Source organism: Camellia sinensis, chromosome 6 (assembly GCF_055761805.1).
Source record: "Camellia sinensis isolate YWXY chromosome 6, ASM5576180v1, whole genome shotgun sequence".
Taxonomy (NCBI): Eukaryota; Viridiplantae; Streptophyta; class Magnoliopsida; order Ericales; family Theaceae; genus Camellia; species Camellia sinensis.
Window position 1 is genome coordinate 174,178,949 of NC_138966.1, and position 19,966 is coordinate 174,198,914.

Here is a 19,966-nt window from a genome sequence, read left to right on the forward strand (position 1 = left end):
CTGATGATGCTCCTGGACCTTCGTCCAGGAAGAGGACCAGGACGGACTGACGGCCCTTGGAGTGATCGACACAGATGCAGATTTTTGCTATCTTTTCTTTCTTTCTTTGTACTTTTCTTTTTGGTTGGTAGATAGATTACCTTTTTGCTTCCAAAACTTGTACATTTGAAAAGCTAAGTAAATGAAACAGACTTTTTATCTGAAAAAGTGTTTACATTTACACATTTCATCCATTGCATCGTATCTCATCATGTTATACCTCAATGTAAATGGAACTGATTGGTTGTCTGAAAATTGAACACTTGCACTGTAATAATCAGATAACTTAAACAGCCAACAGCAAAATAACCCAAGCAACCCACTGCCTGATTCTTGACACACGGCCCTTACTCTGTTGGGGATTGATCTGCACACAGCCCATAACATAGCATTCAATTCATTCTGCACACAGCAATTCTCAAACAAACGGCCCAATCTGACAGGACGGACCTCAAAGATGGAACCGGTTGGAGTCAAAACACATTCAAATGTAGAGAATGGCACAGCATTCTGAGCATAAATGATTTTAGAAATCAAATGAGGGTTTTTCAAACCGGGATGTCGAGCCTACCACTGAACACAGCGGGGAGGACTCAAATATAAAGGTACACGACCTAAACACAACGAGACATGCTCGGGAGAGACTCAAAACAAAAGACGAGACCGTCAGATGAAAGAGACACGACACACAGACGCGTAAACGAAGATGGGAGACCTCGGACCACGAGGAGCCAGTTCAATCTGGGTATTGTTTCCCACCTTTTCTCATTTGTGATCCTCACATCACTCGACTCTCAAGCTCGGATTTTCTCTCAAAACCCTTTTCCTCACTTTTCTCTCAACTTACACCTCTCTATTCTTCAATCTCTCATTTTTCATCCCTCCCCAGGGTGATTGATGGATGAATAGGAAGTTGTGGGTTCATGCTCAACATCGTTAGCTCACAGCTATTTCTTCTGACGGGTAGAGCGCTCTTCTGGCAAGTACGTCGATGACCGGGGTAAGACAGAACGCCTGGCTCAACTATGCCCCTAGTTCATCATTTTAACCATTTTTTCGTTTTTGCTTTCTAACAAAACGGTTTTGATCAAAATGAGAGTCGGATTAACGTACTTGTTCAATTTTTGATTTGAAAAGCGTGCGAGTCAGGCCGCAAGCACTGAAAATTTTCCTTTTTTGGGTCCAAGACAATGGTCCAGTTTTGGAAAATGGAATAGTTTTCGAGAAAATAGTCAACCTTAGTAAAAATTTTCAAAAACTATTTTTCAAACAGCTGATGCTCGACAAGCATGGAGCTTACCCTTTGAGATGCGCAACCTCGGTTCGGAGGCAATGGAAAATTGCCCCTGGTTTGAAGGAGGGTGGGAGGCAACGGAAAGTTGCCCCTGGTTTGAATGGCGTCTCACGACGGCTTGTGGCAACGGAAAGTTGCCCCTTGTTTGGATGGTGCCGCAGCAGTCCGCAGACAGTCTTCATTGGCGGTGGTCGAACTCTCAGACACAGAGATGACGAAGACGGTCACAACACATATATGGACACAGTCGCCTTTGGAGGGCGTTGGCGGCTGGACTTTGAGATGAAATCGAAATCATTGCATGGACTGAGACGCTTATGAAAGCGTTGGGGGCTGGACTTCATGATGAAGTTGCCTACGTATCCCAAACATGGGAATCAAGCCTTACGTAGTTCCGGTTAAGGTACACTCGGGTATTTTAACCTTCACTTTGTTTGGCTCTTATTTTTGCCAAGGCGCCCAATGCGGGTTTTCGACCTTGCGAGCTTCTTTTCATTTTCTATTTCTTTTTCATTTCTTTTTCTTTTCTTCTTTTTCAATCTTTCTTTTTGTATTTTTCTCTTTTTTGTTGTATTTTTCTCTTGCTCTAACTTTTGCCTGGGCCGCCCTTCCGGGTTTTCGGCCCAGCGAGCCTCTCAAGGGTAAAAGTATAGTAAGTCCATGCCAAATGGTTTTTTGAAATTGAAGCCTCTCTGTGTCTAGGAGAACGGCTGTTGCACTGATTCGCGGAGAATCCATCTCGGTTGCTCTACGAGTTTCTTCCGACGAGATCTACTCCTTCTGATTCGGCTTTGGTGCCTCCTGCTCGAGGGCTGTTTCGAAACCGGCCACGCGGGCCTTTCATGGCGTTTGTCCATTGAACTTTCTGAACATTCTGAACGGGTTCAAACTCGGAAAACAAATAGGTTGAATCTTGAGACTGAGAGCGATCCTAGGCTGCGCAATCTCAAGAGTGATTCCACACAGGTCTTCGCAGAGCCGCGTAAAACATTTGCTTTTGAAAGTTTTTAAGAAGGCGATGAATCGCTCGTGCCGAAGATGGTGTGGAACCAATCTGGATCAGGCCAGGGTCCTTCTCAGTACTCACGCCGACAAGCATGATTTCATTCATAAAAAGGCTTAGCACGCCTCTCTTTCTCTCAAAATGATCAAAATTTTGCAAAACCCGAGGAATTCCTTCCCCTTCGTTTTCATCACCGCAGTGTTCAAAAGTTTTTTTTTTTGAAAAACTTAGGTTAATGCTATGAGTTTGGCGCGCAGGAGAGCAGGCGAGATGTACTGTCAGCCCAATCAAATTCTCTGGTCCTTATGCTGCGCATGAAGGTTGAGATAGCAACAGCTGTTTCAATCGGCTTTGTTGGTGCAACTGGCCCCTCGGTAGAGACAGACTCAAAACAAAAACAGATAATTACAAAACAAAACGGTGTTCGAGGCAACAACCCCAGAATCACCTGGTATTATATACAACGGGGACTGACTCGATACAACAAGACAGACCCTTAAGCAAAAAAGACTGACTCAAGGCAAAGAGACAGACTCAAAACAAAAGACTGACTCGACATCCAAGCCAGGATTTACAAAAACTCGGTTTCACCGATGCTCAAAAATGCGTGCCAGACGCTTCATCCAAAAATGTACCAAATGTTGCCCGCAGGCGGTTCACTTTACATACTCGCAGTATCTGAGCCCTCGAAATCCAATAACTGAGTGGTGACGGGCTTGCCCGAGGTGGGTGGTAGGATAACCTTGTTATCAATCAAATCCTGCACTTCATGACGAAGGCGGGAACATCCATCGGTGCTGTGACCGGACTGTTGATGGTACGCGCAGTACAAGGTAGCATCATGAGTGGTGGGGAGATTCTTCGGGAGTGGCCGGGACTCCAAAGGCTTAAGATGCCCATTCTTTGCCAATATCAGCAATGCCCTAGACAAAGGCATGTGGAGGTCGTGAAAGACCCTGCGCCCTCGGGGCAGGTACTTTGCAGTTTGAGGATTCTTGCCAGATGCATTGGCGAAAGGATCAGCTGGCGCTGCCTTGGCTTTTTGAACCTTCCCCGGTGTAGGGTCGGGAATTACTGGAATTGTCTGGGCATGACGGGGCCCATCCCGGTTTTCTGTCTGGCTTGAACTGCCCTTGGTTGGAGCGGGGAAAGCATCATCTACAGCTTTGGTCACTATTGCAGATGTTTGTTGTTTGTTCATCCCTCTGGCCTTCAGAGCCTCGACTGCCCACAGCAGTTGCTCAATAGGATCGGCATCTATTTTTGCCTTGTCTTTCCCTTTGGCCTCAGCCTGATCAAGGGTCGGGGTTGGTCCTGACATGTCGTGGCTATAGCCGGAAGCCACCTCTGGCTGGCTGAGCTCTATCACAATCCGCCCCAGTAGCGGGGGCTCCTGTGGTACAAAATTCCCGGCGTACGGCGCCGCTGGCGGTGAAGCCGACATTCCATAGGCGAGGTCTGCCACAGACCTTTGGAGATCGCCTATCATCCCCATCAATTCGAAGATGGTGGGCTCACGAGCCTGGTATAACTGGGGAGCCCAAACCGGGTGCACAACGGGCATCCTGGGCGGGTGTGACATACTGATATTGGCCTCACTCTGCGGAGCGGTCCCCTGCTCTGATACAGCTGCCATAACCACAATTTCTTCTGAACTTTGTGCCGCCATAAATCTTGCCTCAGCAAAGGGGGACACTGGCTATTCTGTATCAACTCTGCAACTCTCTGAACTGAAAGAAAAAAACAGACAGCATTTCAGCCCAAACTGATCAATCACGGGTGTAGCCAAACAACTGTACCCTACTGCTGATCACTGTTCCCAGATTTCTGTTCCCAAAAACTGAACCCGATACCCGCAGATAACTGATTCTCGCAACTGATACTGATACTGGTGTCCCCAGGTTTGATACTCAAACTTGCAAACTGGCATGTGCGTTCCTGTAGAGCAACACTCTAAAAGCACATAACAAGTAAAGAGAACAAAACACCCCTATGTTGGGGTAGGGTTTCCCTGTCCTATTTTGTCAGGAGCTAGGGTTTCACTATGCACACAGCGGTCTTCAAACAACCTAACATCGGGTAAGCAACCTGTCCTAACTTGGAATGGTCACTATGGATCCGAATATGCACTAGGTCGAATGGTCAAAAGGGTGCCCCGGACAAACCGGGGTTTGTGTTCCCATACTGTCAGAGCCCATAGCCGGTCAGCCTTATGGACATGCCTTGACAAGACAAGCCTCCGGCAAACTGTTCAGGAATGGCAGATGGCAAACACTGTGTTCCTAGGCGCACCAATGCACATGCAATGCAAAGAAACACATAAGTGAAATCAAAACAGGATATCACGAGTTCGAGTCAAGCTCTCTAAATTCCCCAGCAGAGTCGCCAGAAACTGTAACAGCGCCCGCGTGGGACCTCGTGCTACAGTTCGGACTCTCGATTTGTGTCACGGTTCTTAATCTGAACCAAAGAGTCCAAATCTGGCAAATCATTTTGAGAAACAGATTTTTGAAAAAGTAGTGCCAAACATGGACTGCTTTGCCAGATACAGAGTCGCCACCTAAATATTTTTTAATGGGAGAATTTAGGAAACCCTGACTCGGTGCCGAAGGCCACATGTCCGTCATCACCGGAGTTGTCTCGGCTCGGGAGCTTGGGTACGATCGGGGAAGGTCAGCTATGAGCACCCCCTTTCGCCCGGTCCGAAGACCGGCCTCTACTAACCGTGATATCCGTTTTTGAAAACTTTACGTGTTCTTATTCCATTTATTAGCCTAGAATTACTATGTTATGCGCACAGCAAACAAGTATAGACTAGATTGCCTAATTTGGAAATAAACATTGCATATCCGTTTGGTTTGAAAATGCTTTGGAATTTGCTACTCGCAAGTAGGCTAAAATACGGATTTCAACGAGTTTTTCCAACTCAAACAACCCAACCTTCACCCACAGGCATTCAAAGCAGTTTAACACATAAGCATCTAGCCACATGTTAAGCATGCTGTTATGGTAACATTCACACTCATGCGATATGCTAAAGCGGAAATACTTACCTAGTACTCCGTGCAAAACAAAGAACTTGTTAGCAAACATGCATGATCCAAGTCCATGTGAAGTGCCTAATGCATCGCATACAAAATGTTGCTAAGATAGGCTCGGCTAATCCTAGACATGTCATGTGAAAATGCACAATTATCACATATTCAATTTGGAATTGAAGTACTGATGCAGTTAGCATGATGTTCCGAGCCTAATGCATGTCAACAAATGCATGAATGCACGCATGCATAGCATAAGGTATGCTAAAATAAATGTGCCCTAATCTACCATCATAAGCAGGTAAATAAAAGGGAAGAAAGACGTGAGGTTGGAAGACATACACACACTCACGCACACTTATTACAGATTTGCCCTCGCTCGGAGGGACCAAATAAATATTACAAATTAATTAACTACACAAGCTAATTAATATTACAAATTAACTAATTAACAAATTAACTAATTAATTAAAGCAGAAAAACGCCTCGGGAAGCGTGCCACCATGCGCAAGCTGCCTCTGTTTTCCTTCCTTTCCTCCTCTGGAGGCTGTCAAAGCCTTAGGACTGCATCCTTGGACAGAGGGGATCATCACCGGCTGAATGAAACTTCCACCAGCAGTGTAGTATGGCCATCGGCACAAAATAGGGCCTGTCGGCAGAGAAGATTGTGCCGGTCGGCACATTACACTGCCGGTCGGCAGAGTATTCCTGCAGAACCTGCAACTCACAGCAACAGAGGGCAAAACAAGGCATGACAGCACAATTCAAGGCATGTATGCACCAAACATGTCTCTTATCATTGTAATGACTCAAAGGGACATGTGCCTCGGTTCTCGGGCCACCAATCACGCATTTCCATGCATGATGGCCCAAAGAACCAAGTATGCAACTTTGGTTTCAAATGCAATGCACACCAATCAAACAAATTAGGCCCAATTCCTATCACCAATTCAAGGAACAAGGCATGCATGCAAGATGCAATGCAACCTAGGCATACAAGCTAGGAATGCGACATGACATGGCAATGCACTTATGCAATCATGCAAGCATACATAGAGCAATGCAAATGGATGGCAAGATGGACTTATACATGAATTAGGCAGCTCTAAAATAGGCCTAAAACAGTAGCCAAAGTGCTAAAAAGTGAGAGCTAAATGGCATGCACACACACATGCACATAAGGACCAACACTTAAGCATGAATCAAACAACATTCAAGCACACTTGAAAGAAGGAAACATGGACAAATTAGCATGCAACATGAGCCCTAAAATCATGTTATAAAATGATGCCAAATCAAATTATAAATCAAGTCAAGCATGCAACAAAAAGTCCAAGTGTTCAAGGCAAGTCGATAAGGCATTGAACTACACTTATCATGACCAAACATGGCATGCATTAAACAACTAAAAACAGATTTTTAGCATGTTAAAACAAGGCCAAAGGACTCCTTAGATGGCATCTAAGTGGCCCAAATTCAAAGGCATGCAAAGGCACCAAAACATGGAACATTGCAAAACATGCTTTCAAAGCATTAAAGAGGCATGCAAGGCAATCAAACAAGCATGGAAATGGGACTGAAATGACATGTAGAATGATCCCAAATCACCAAAACAATGCAAAGATGGCATGCTACACATGCACATACTCAAGGCCAACAAGCCCAAATACAAAGGAGCTATATAATGCATGCAAAGATCAACCCAAACGATTATGGACAGAGCTAAAACATGGCAAAATAAGCACATAAACTTCACAAATACAAGCCTAAAACATGCTCCAACTAAGGCTAACAACCTAAGGCACATTAAGGCATAAACATGGCATTACATGGCAACTATGCTAAGCATGCATGGAGTTCCAAAACCAACTTTAAATCATGTTATATCATGGATATATAAGCATGAAAAACATACCAAACATGCTCAACACACACTCAAGCATAGGCTTCCTTAAGAGGCCAAAATGTGTCCTTTTCAAGGACAACAAGGAGAGGGGATGGCCCTCTCCTTCTTGGGACTTCAAAGCATCATCTTCACCACTGAAATCCCTCAAGATTTCAGTGGTGAAGAGACCTCAACACCAAAATCCCGGAGCTAACACAAAATGGCTCAAAATGAGGCCTTTTGAGGCCTAAGGGTGGTCAACAACCCTCAAACAACAAAACACTCTTAATAAACAATAAAGAGGGCTTAAAAATAGAACTTTTTTATGTTATACAATAATCACAAAAACAGCTCTAGGATTAGTAGAAAATTGATGCAAAAAAGGGGAAAAAAAGGACTAGTTTCTCACCCTTGATGCCTTCTTCAACAATGGTGCTCCAATGGCCTCCTTGAGCTTGAATCTAACACCAAAATCTCAAAACACACTCTTTGGAACCTCAGCTCCAAGAGGAAGGTGAAACACTAGGTGTTTGTGTGCAATAGTAAGGCACAAAACACCTAGTGAACAAAATGGAAGAGAAAGAGAGATAGGTGAGTGTATCTAACCCTAACCCTAGAAAACCAGAGCTCTCCTCTGTCTTTTTTCTCTCTAAAATGTCTAAGCCTCTCTTTCTTTGCCTTAGAGAGGGTTCCTCTCTATATGCCTCTTGTAAAGCTTACAAGACAAGCTTTGCAAGAGGGAGATCCCTCCATACACGTGTATGGAGGGGAGCAAAAGTTATACAGCTGTCCAAAAATATCTGCAAAAGCAGATGAACAGCAATCGGCCGGCAAAAAATTCCATCTTGGCCAAACAAAGTGCCGACCGGCACAAAAAAGTGCTGACCGGCAACAAATAGTGCCGACCGGCAAACTAAATTGCCGGTGGCAGCAAAAACCAGCCGGTGGCATCTAGCCACTGCCGGTGAAGGGTGGGGATGGTCTACAAGCCCCACTCTGCCTCTCAAAGGCAAGATGCAAGTGTTTGGTGCAAAACCAGACACTAAACGGTCGAGTTCGGGGATCCTGAGGCAAGGCGCGCGAGCCGAGACCTCCGGGAACTCCAAACGAACACAAACATGGAAGATCACCGTGTGTTCAAACAGTGACGTCCAAGTCTTGAGGACGGTCAAAAATGGGGTGTCTACAGACACGGACGTCATCGTTTATGCACCTGATGATTGTGCATCAGTGTGCTTTCGTTTAGTGCCCGAAGTGTTCCATGGAATGTCGTCTCTTTGAGCCTTCACCCTTGCTCTTTTTATGCCTTGTTTTGGAACAAACCCTGGTACTCAGCAAGCTTTGGTGGCCACCTGCCGGCCACTAGTGTTCTTTGCCGACCCTGTGCCAGCCATGTATGGTCCATGCCAGCCAGGGATGGTGCTTGCCGGCCCAGTGCTGGCCACCAGTACTTTTTGGGCAGATATTTTGTTGACAACTGTGCCAGCGGTCATCACACTTCAGCTCAGCTTCATACACGTGTATATACAGATATTTCTCAGTTGAATATATATATTTGTCTATATATAAGGAGGCCTCTCTTTCATTTGTAAGGGTTAGAAAATTTTTGGGAGTCTCTCTCTCTAAGTCCTCTCTCTCTCTCTCTATATTTCTCTCTCTCTCTCTTGAAATTTTGTACACACTTGCTTAGATACACTTCAAATTTGCCTATCAATCCTTGACAAAAGTTGTTTACCTTTGGATTGAGAACACTTGGGACCATTCTTGAGCTTTAAAAAAAGGATTTGGCTTGGATTGTTGCCTTAATTTGCTCTTCTCTTCAAGAGGTATAATATTTACCCCTTTTAGCTTGTTGTCTACACTTGTTTTGCCATCTTTACAAACTATTTTAAGGCTGGTTTTGAACTCAAAAAATCTCTGTTTTTGTGGTTTAAAAATGGTGGTTTGAGGCTCTTTTGAGTTAGGGGGTGGCTCACCCTCTTAGCCTTTTTGCTTGTAAAGCTTTTGTGCCATCTTTCAAAGCTTTTAAATCAACTTTTTTTGAGTTTTTTTATCACTGATTTTCAGAGGTTTCCAGAGGTTAAAAAAATGGCTTTGAAGGCCCAAAAATGGAGGGGTTAGCCACCCCTTCTTTGGCTTGTTTACTTGCTTAAATTGCTCTATATTCTAACTTATTACTTTGGTTACTTTTGTCTTCATTCCAGCATATTTTTGTACTGTTTTTGGGCTACAAAAACTCTATATTTTTGGGCTAAAGCTTGGGTTTTAAGGCCATTGAAGGTTGAGGGGTGTTCTACCCTTCTTTGTTCCTTGCTTTGAAGGCCATTGCCCTTGTATTTCCCACCCTTGCATCATCTTTTTTTGAGCTTGTAAAGACTAAATTTTAGAGCTTTTTCAATGGCTAAAACCATGATTTGAAGTCTAAATTTGAAGGGGTTAGTCTCCCCTCCTTGTGTCTTGCTTACTAGCCCAGTTTATGCCATGTTTTAGCATATTATTTTAGCTATTTTAAGCTCAATTCCAGCATGTTTTTGCCTCTGTTTTGGACTGATTTAGCTTTATTTTGGGTTGGTTTGGTCATTTGTGCATTGTTTTGCATAGTTGTAGTGCATTAATCCTTGTATGCTTAATGTTTTAACGCATTAATGCACCTCTTGCTTGAGTTTTGGCTTGTTTTAGTTCATTTCTCATGCAATTTCAGCACCTAATAACTCTGCACTCTCTCCCCTTTGTTCATTTTTTGTTTGCTTTTTGAGAGTGGTTTCAAACTTGGGGTCTTTTAAGCTTGAGATTGAGCCTATGTTTAATGATTTAATCCTCTTTGAGGGTTCATTATCAACGGTATAGACTTTCTCTTGCCTTATATTAGCCCTTGGTTGACACCTCTTTCACTTTAGAGGACTTTCACCAATGAACTAAATTGATTAAATGAATGGATTGGTAATTAAAATGAATAAACAAAAGAGACAAGTAAAATTTCAGCAAGATAATCATGTTTTGTGTTGCATTGCATGTGTTCAAGTCGGACGTTAATTTGAACACAAAGAAAATGGAGCATTTCACACTTGAAAGTGGTGAAATGTGTCATTTCCCTTGGTCTCTATTACCCTTGATCACACATGATAGGGTGATAGTCTTGAGTCCTATTTTTTGCATACAATGAAATTGTACTCCTTAGTTCTTTGGCTATCATGCATTGAAAATGATTGATTGGTAGTTTTGGAGCCAAGAATACCACTCCTTGGAGATGTTTTGATGATAAGGAGTGGTACAGAGTACAGACAACTTGTGAACTACCCCTGTTTTGCTCAGTCTTGTTTTCTGTTGTAGCAGAATAAAGTTGTCCATCAGTGGCCGACAATGCCCCTTAGTGGCCGGCAATACCTTTTTTTTCAACAGGCACTTGGCTGGCAGCCTCTACCAGTGGCCGGCCAATCTCTGATGTACTTCTAGAACAAAGCATTTTCAGAAAAACAGAATTCAACTCTGCAAATAGAGGCATTCAGCAGCAAGACAGTGGCATTTTGAGTGGAAACCGAGCGTGTACACGTGCATTTGTCGCTTCTCAAGGTTAAGTAGTTAGAATAGTGTAGTTGTTTTAATTATTTATTTGGTTTTGTAATTAATTAGCTTAGTTTAATTAATTAGTTCAATTTGTATTTAATTAACTTAGATTAGTTAGTTAATTATAATAATTAATTAGCTTAGGTTAGTTAATTATTTATTTTGTGTTGTAATAATTAGTTAAATCAGTTTAGCTAGCTATTCATGTTGGTTTGTACTAATTAGCCTAGACTAGTTAATTATTTTGATGTTGTAATTAATGAATTAGCTTAGATTAGTTAGTTAATTTATTTATTTATTTAGGCTTGTAATAGTTAGTATTCTTTTGGGACTTTCAGACTTTGATTCGTCCCTCCTTTGTGAGGGTAATATTGTAATAAGTGTGTGTGTGTGTATGTCTTTCAACCCCACGTCTTTCTCCCTTTTATTTATCCGCTTTCGATGGTTAGATTAGGGATCATATTTCAATTAGCATACCTTGTGCTCTCATGTTTGCATCCATTCATTTGTCTTGCATGCACCGAGGCTCATCACATCATCCAAACTGCATTGCAATTTCAAAACTTCTTTGAATACGTGCTTAGACCGCATGTTGTAGAATTGTTGCAAAATCATGTCATTAGTAGCTGAGCTTACTTAGTTGCATTTTGCATGTGTTGCATTAGGCATGTTGTATAATTAGGAATCATGCATATTTCTAACTAGCTTCTTTTTTGGCTTGGAGTACTAGGTAAGTTTTTACGCTTTAGCATCCTTGCATGAGTGTGAGTGATTGCCATGTTTAATATGCTTGCCATAAGGCTATGTGCTTATGTGACATAACTACTTGAATGCCTGTGGATGAGGGCTTGTTGCTTGAATTGGAATAAATTCAATGAATGTGAGTTTTTAAGCCCACTTGTTGTGGCAAATCAAACTGTTTTGTAAGCCCACTAAGGTGGCAAATCATTTTTCCTAAGCCCACTAGATTTGGCAAAATCAAACCATTTTCAAAAAACAAACATGAATTTGAATTGTTCCAATTTGAGCAAACTCATCTATCTTTATGTGCGCGTCACATAGTAATGTAGCTAATAACCGGAACAAGAGACATATAATGTAAATTAAGAATCACATCATGATTAGTAGAGGCCAATCTTTTGATCGAGCGAGCGGGGGTGCTCAATTCATGACCTTCCCCGCTCGTACCTAAGTTCTCGAGCCGAAACACTTTGGTGATGACGGATCTGTGGCCTTTGGCACGAGTCTTGGGTTTTCTAAATTTTCAGAAATAAAATATTTAGGTGGCGACTCCGTATCTGGCAAAGTAGTCCAATTTTGGCATTATTTGATTTAAAATTGATTTTCTGAAACTTTTGTCGGATTTGGACTCTTTGTGTTTTCTATTTCACATTGCACTTATGGAATCAGATTCAGCACCACAGGAGTCCAATACTGTAGGGCTTCTTCGTCTTCCGAAAGGAAGCTTCAGAAAGGTGGGCTACAAATGGGCTATAATTTTTCGACATTGAGTTGTTTTACTTGGCATATTGGTGATGGCACCAAGTTCAAAAATTGCGAAGGCCTGCAAGGCAATGAAGGTTATTGGCATTTCTGAAAAAATCGTTAAACTAGTGTTAAAGAATCTTTTGGACTTGTATAACAAAAACTGGAAGCTTATTGAAGATGAAAAATACAGAGTTCTTATTTGTGATAACCCTGTCCCTTATTGTGCTAATTAGTGTTAATTTTAATTATGATTATGTGCTAAATATGAATTTGAGTGTCAATTATGTGATTATATGTGTTTTTTTGAAATTGTATCTATTCACCGTAGGAAAATCTGTTCAATTTACCTTTATAAACTGAAAATTGAAAGCCTTATCGGCTACCGAAACTGAAATGGACTATGTCATTATGATTGGCGTAATTTTTGAAACATACGGTGAAATTTAATTGAAAACTGATTTGGATCAAATTAATTATAATAAAATTGATTTAAATAAGTACATTGATTAGCCTTAATCAAATTTAATTAGATGACCATTTATAAGGCCCTAATTACACTTAGCTCAAATGTTTTGAGCTCAAAAATCTGAATTTGTGCACTTAGAGAGAGAAAGGGCCGGTTTAGAGAGAGAGAGAGGAGGAGAAATTGTGGAATTTAACCAAAAGCTTGAGAATTAAGGAAGCTAGACTTAAGATTAGCTTGTAATTGGAGGAATTGAAGCTCCTAGGTGAGTAATTAAGCATGAATTCATGAATTTGAGTTGTAATCTTGTGATTCAAAATTAATTAAGTGAACTTAAGCAAGAATTAAGTTGATTATGTTGAATTTGAAGCTAGAATGTACATGCATGTGAGAATTGGCCATGAATTTGTATAATTGAGCATGAAATACATGATCCATGTTGAGTTTTGGGATGAAAGTCATGCATTTGATCATCTTTTGTACCACTTGAGCTAATGATAGGAGCTATGTTCTACATGCAAGCATGAATCATGAGAATAGGAGTTTTGATTGCATGAATTCAAAGTATTGGAAACGAGTTTGGTGTAATTGTGTATGCATGTAGTTAATCCATGGGAATTGAGTTTCAAAATATGGTAAATTTATTACTTGTACGATGAACAAATGGAATTTGAGTTGAAATATGCAAGTTACACCATTTGAACACCAAGTTTGAAGCTCAAGAACAATTCTAGAAAACCCAGAATTCGTCATATCCGCTCGGGCCAGGAAACCGCCGCTCGAGCGTGAAAATCATGCTCCCAGAAGTTTTACAGTATTTGATTGTCCGCTCGAGCGACATAATTGGCGCTCGAGCGAGGACCTTTTCTCTGATCAAACGCTTGAGCGTAGAAAACCAAGCTCGAGCGTAAAAATGAGGTAACTAGTACTTTTGCAGACCTAAGGGTCCGCTCGAGCGGGGAAACCTGCACTCGAGCGGGGAGCCCTGTTTCAGAAAGTTTGAAAAGTCGTTTTGTGTTTTGTTTTCCGTTCTCTATCACTTCTAAGCACTCTTAGGCGTGCATTGAATATTGTAAATGAATTAATGGGATAAGAAAGAGGCCTAAGAGAAATAAATAAGTTAAGAACGGATTGATTATAATGTGACCTAATTTGTTAGGAATTATAAGGTCAACTTTGAGGGCGAATCAGACTGCCGAACAGAGTAAGTGTAGACACCCTATTTTTGACCAACCTTAAGACTTAGACGTCACCAGTTGAGCGCTCGGTCATGTTGCATTTTGTGCTCGTTCTGAGGTTGCGGAGTCTCGGCTGCGAGCCTTGCTTCCAGACTTCAGAGCTCTTTTGTGCTTTGCCTCGGTTTGCGAACCAGGTCCTGTTTTCTCTGTTTTCTCTTCCTGAAGGGAGGGAGAGGTCTTGTAGACCATCTCTCAGTGGCCGTAGGCTACGTTTCGTGGTTGTAGGCCATTTTTTCCATTTGGAGCCCGGTTTCCGGTTTTCAGAGCCGTCGGCCGTGTGCCTCGGTTCGGGACTGCTTAACTACCTCTGTTTACTCCAATTTTTGGCACACATCTTATTTCCTCCCTTTAGAGGAACACTGTGACCTTGGAGACCACCTTCGTGGTCATACGACGCTTCCGGTGCCTAACAACCTATTTTCGGGGCCCCGAACCGCGCGTTTTGGCCCCCGAACCTTCGCTTTGCATCCGTTTTGGTCCATTTTTGGTAGGGACCCTATTTTCATTGCTAGAGAGGGAGTAGGATGGTGGCCGGCCACCTCTTCCCCTAAAAATCCAGTTCCTTCTTTTTCTCTCTCCAAAAGCCGGTTTTCTGACAGAAAGCTGGTTTTTCTCACTTTTGAGCCACATTTTCTAGCTTTTCATACCATCATTGTGTTGTGCTCATCTGGGAGGCCACCAATACGGGTAGGCCAGCCAGAAATTCACCTTGACCCTTTTGAACCTTGCTTAAAAGCTAGCTTTTATCTCTCCTGGGTCACTTTTTCTGATTTTTCTCTACAGGGCTGTATTCTACTCATCTAGGAGGCCACCTTTCTGGATAGGCCGACCAGCAATTGTTCTTGAACCTTTTGACCCCTGGTCGGCCGACCAGGGGGAGTGGCCGACCGGTCACTTGAACTGGCCGGCCTGCTTATTGCTTTTGCCCTTTTTGAGTGTAATCCAGCGGTGCCAATTGGAGACCATTTGGTGCATCCTCCATACACGTGTATGGAGGATCTTTGAAGCTTCGAAGAGAAGCTTTGGCCTCTCTTCTCTATAAGAGAGGCCTTCCTCTTCATATCTAGGGGTTAGACATTTTTTGCCAAGGCACATAACCTACCACCTCCATTGCTACTATTCCAAGCTCCAAAACCCTAACTTCCTTGGTCCATTTACACTACAACCCTTAGCACCACACCTCTATCATCCATTCCAGCACCTTGGAAGCCATTTGCAGAGGTTGGAAGCTCATCAACTTGGTCCAAAAGCTGCTGGAGGTCGGCTCTTCAAGGGTAAGTCCTCGTTTCTCCCTTTTTTGCATTATTTCCCCCTATACCTTAGCTCCATTTGCAAGTATTTTCGAGCCTTGGTGTAAACTGAAGATAGTCTTATTTAAAGCTCTTCTTCATGTTTGTTTAAGAACACTTTTCTGTTTGAGGCCTCCTAGACCCTTGCATGCTTTACCCCTCTTTGTAGGCCTATTTTGCATCATATCTTGGTCCTACTTGTGAGCACTTTCGAGATTTTCCATAAACTATAAAGTATCTTGTTTTGAGCCTCTCTTCAACTTTGTTGAAGGGCTCTTTGCTATTTTAGGCCTTTTGCTGCCCAGTTTGTTCAATCTCTCTTTTCGGGCTGTTTTTGCATGATACATTAGCCTTATTTGTGAGCCATTTTAGACCTCGACCTAAACTGAAAAAAATCTTGTTTTGATATCATATTTATGTTTAATTAAGGTCTATTCTCTGTTTGGGGTCATCTTCCCCTATGCATGCTTCATTCCTTCATGATTAAGGCTATGCATTAGAGCACTTGCATTGGCCATGGTTTGGCCTCTTAGCCACTGAAATCCAGTGGATTTTCAGTGGCTTTGACGCATTTTTGAAGGCCAAAATTAGAGAGGGGTGACCCCCTCTCTCCTTGTCTTATTTGGGGATCTTTTAGGCCTTCCAAAGGGACCCTATTTTTCATGCATTGAAGTCACTTTCCAGGCCTCATTCTGAGGGTTTTGAGGTCTGCCTTAGGTCTGTCCAGGGCCCTTTTGATCATATTTTATGTCTACAATGCATGTGTAGAGCAATCCCATCCAAGGCCTTTCAAAGGGGCCTTTCTTTGCATGTTTCCTAGACCAATTTCAGGGTCAATTTGGTGAGTTTTAGGGCTTTCAAATTTGATTTCTAGAGTTGTTTGTGCCATGCTAAGTGTCCTTGATGCATGTGCTTAATTACCCCTTGCATGCCCTTCCAAAGAAGCCCCTCATTTTTGCACATGTTGGCTACATTTCAGTGATTATTTGGACATATTTTGGCATATTTTATTCACTTATTTTGCTGATTTGGTGAAATTTCATATGCTTCATATGCATGCCATGTAAACCATGTTTGCTAGTCAAAGTTGCATGCTATTTTAGACCATCATGCTAGCATCTTTTGGTCATGCTTTGAACTAGAAATGTTCATGTTTTGGGACTGCCTTGGCTCTGTCTTTGTGCTTCATGGTCAAATAATGCATGCTTTGTATAGCTACAAGTCAATCCATGTGTCTAGTTTTAAGTTTCGGGGCTTATTCCATGCATCGGGTACCATGTTTGCATGATTCGGGACCATTTAGCATTATGTTTCAGTGCTGAAAATTACATGTTTGAATGCCATGCTTCATCCTTGCCATGCTTTGGTAGAGTGGTATTTTATGCCTTAGGTTCGGTCCTCAGTTTGCGTGCATGTGTGCACGCATTTCGATCATCTCATTTTCATCTTATGGCCACTGATGTGAGTGCGGCTGAGGTCCACTCATGATTGGTGTAAGTCCATTATGCATTGTGTATGCCTTTCAATTCATAGCATTGCGTATGCTAGGTTGCGTGTTACAGCTTTGTGTGTGCCATGTTACATCGAGCATTGTGTATGCCATTTCATAACATTACGTATGCTAGGTTGTATGTTAGTTGCATCGTGTATGCCATCCTATTTGCATTGTGTTTGGGATAGGAGTTAGTCTGAGCACGGAAAACGAGGGACGTTTCGTACTCCGAGTGATGGAACGTGTCTCAATTCCCTGTCGCCGACACTCCGGATTACCCATGGTGGAGTTTAGGTCTTGTTGTGTTTTCATGTGCATTCATTTCACATTGAGTCGTGCAATTCGACTCCTCGGCCATCATGTATCGAGATGCGTGATTGGTGGCACGAGGATCGAGGACTACACTCCCCGAAGAGTAGTCATGCATACACATGTGAAAATACTTTGCCATGCCCCTTTGTTGTTCTCTGTTGCAGCAAATCAGAAATCAGCGGCCTTCTCGAGTGTTGCGCAATATTCCGAAAACAATTGCAAATAGAGGTGAATCGGGGCATCGTAACGGATTTCCGCGCCAGACAACTCGAGCATGCATCATTCATCATTTGGAACAGAGCTGAGGCAGTCCATGGATTTGAGTGCCAATTTACTCGCTTTCCTAGATTAATTTATTAATTAATTAGGGTTTTGTAATATTTAACTATTCATTTCGGACTATATTATTCTTTCAGACCCTCCGAGTGAGCGCACAATTGTAATAAGTGAGCGTGAGTGTGATGTATGTTTTCTAACCCCATGTCTTTCTCCCTTTTATTTACCAGCTTATCATGGTCAGATTAGGGCATGTTTCAATTAGCATACAATATGATAGCATGTTTGCATCATTCATCTATCTTACATGCACCAGGCTCGGCGCACCATACTAACTGCATTTGTATTTCAATTCCGAATTGAATACGTGTTAGCTGTAACATTTCATATGCCATCTTAGAATAGCCGAGCCTATCTTAGTTGCATTTTGCATGTGTTACATTAGGCATTATTGTATAGTTAGGATCATGCATTGATTTCTAACTAGTTTCTGTTTTGGCTTGAAGTACTCGGTAAGTGTTTTTGCTTTAGCATCCTTGCATGTGTGTGAGTGACTGCCATGATAGCATGCTTACCATGAGGCTAATTGCTTATGTGATATAACTGCCTGAATGCTTGTGGGTGAAGGTTGGGTTATTTGAATTGGAACAATTCGTCAATTGCGAGTTTTTAAGCCCACTTGAGAGTGGCAAATCATCATGTTTTTCTAAGCCCACCTGAAGGTGGCAAATCCACATTTTAGCCTACTTGCAAGTAGCAAACCATTTTTTAAAACAAACATGAGATGTTTCGTTCCAATTCAGGCGACTCAGTCTATACTTGTATACTGTGCGCATCACATAGTAAATCTAGGCTAATAACCGAAATAAGAACACATAATGTTTTCAAAACCCGATATCATGATTAGTAGAGGCCGATCTTTAATCGGGGGAGCGGGGGTGCTCACGAAGTGACCTTCCCCAATCGTACCCAAGTTCCCGAGCCGAGGTAACTTTGGTGATGACGGACACGTGGCCTTAGGCAACGAGTCAGGGTTTCCTAAATTTTCCAAAATAAAATATTTAGGTGGTGACTCTGCATCTGGCAAAGAAGTCCATGTTTGGCACTTCTTTCAAAAAATCTGTTTTCAAAAACAATTAGCCGGATTTGGACTCTTTGATGATTTCATCGGTCTTGCATTGCACTCTGCGAGATTAGATACAGGACCGTGACATTGAGTCCTGAACTGTAGTGAGCCCAATGAACTAAACGGGGGGGATTCCCTCCCGGGACGTTCGGGGACGTCTACAGTAAGTAATATCTTAATAAAGATATTTTCAATTGTATTATATTCTACTTACTCTTGTGTGGTAAGACGTTCTGAACCTCTACTCTAAATATGTGAATGAGTTACCGATATAAAATGTGTGAATGAACTATCGAATGTAAATATGCTAAATGGGCCTAAGGCCGTTCTGAATGAATAACAAGTTGGACCCGAGGCCGTTCTAAATAGATAATAAATTGGGCCTGTGGCCGTTCCAGATATCTGTTAAAGGAACCAAAAGATGTTCCGAATCCTCTGAATGGACCTAAGGTCGTTCTGGATTCTGAAAACTTAAGTGTTTAGCCATTGTACAGTACTGTAATATGATAGGCTTAAAGCCGCTCCGAAATAAGTTGGACCAAAGGTCGTTCTGAATCTCTGATGAATCTGATAAGCAATATGCATTTGCACTGATTAAATGGCCAACATCGGCGGAAGGCCGTTCTGATATGTATTGGGCTTAAAGTCGTTCTGTTGCATAATGGGCCTAAGGCCGTTCAGTTATAATTAAATATATAAGTATATGTATATAATGGACCCGAGGTCGTTCCGAACTATTGGGCCAAAGGCTGTTCTGTTAATTATTTACTGATAATTGACTATTGTATAGACAATGTTATTTCCATTATAAAAAGGGGCTCATTCACCTAACCTCTTTATTTTGATATTATTCACTGGGCGTTAGCACACTCCGTATTTATATGTATGTAGGTGAGCAACATGGAGTCCAGCCATAGCCATAGCAAGGTTAAGAACTGAACCAAGGCCATGTGAACCAGGGTTGCCTCGCATATGAGGCTTTTGTTAAACTCTTTTGGCATTTTGTTATTTTGATATTTTGAGAAATCAAGCCTGTATACATATGTGTATATAACCCTGAATGGCATGATTGTCTGAATGATTATGAACTGTACGAATGATTGGGACCAAATGAATATTTGATTACCTTGAATCTTTGTATAGTGTGAGTTATTACATGTTTAGGAAAATTATGTGCCATGTAAGCACAGCTCATTGGACAAATGAAATTTTAAATCGCTTCCGCATCAGGTCCCTATTTACTCTGTATAATTAATTTTATGACTGAGGCCGTAGGTAATCAATGGATTACTGGCCGGTTATGACCTTAACCCATAGAGGCGGGTTCGGATCATGACATTATCGATGCTATTTTTGACCACGAGATCCCAAAGGTGTGCCTTCTCGCTTGAGTTTACATGATTATTTTTTAGCATTGCAGGTTGTTCATTTATTTAAGAGCTTATTGTTTTATTTTACA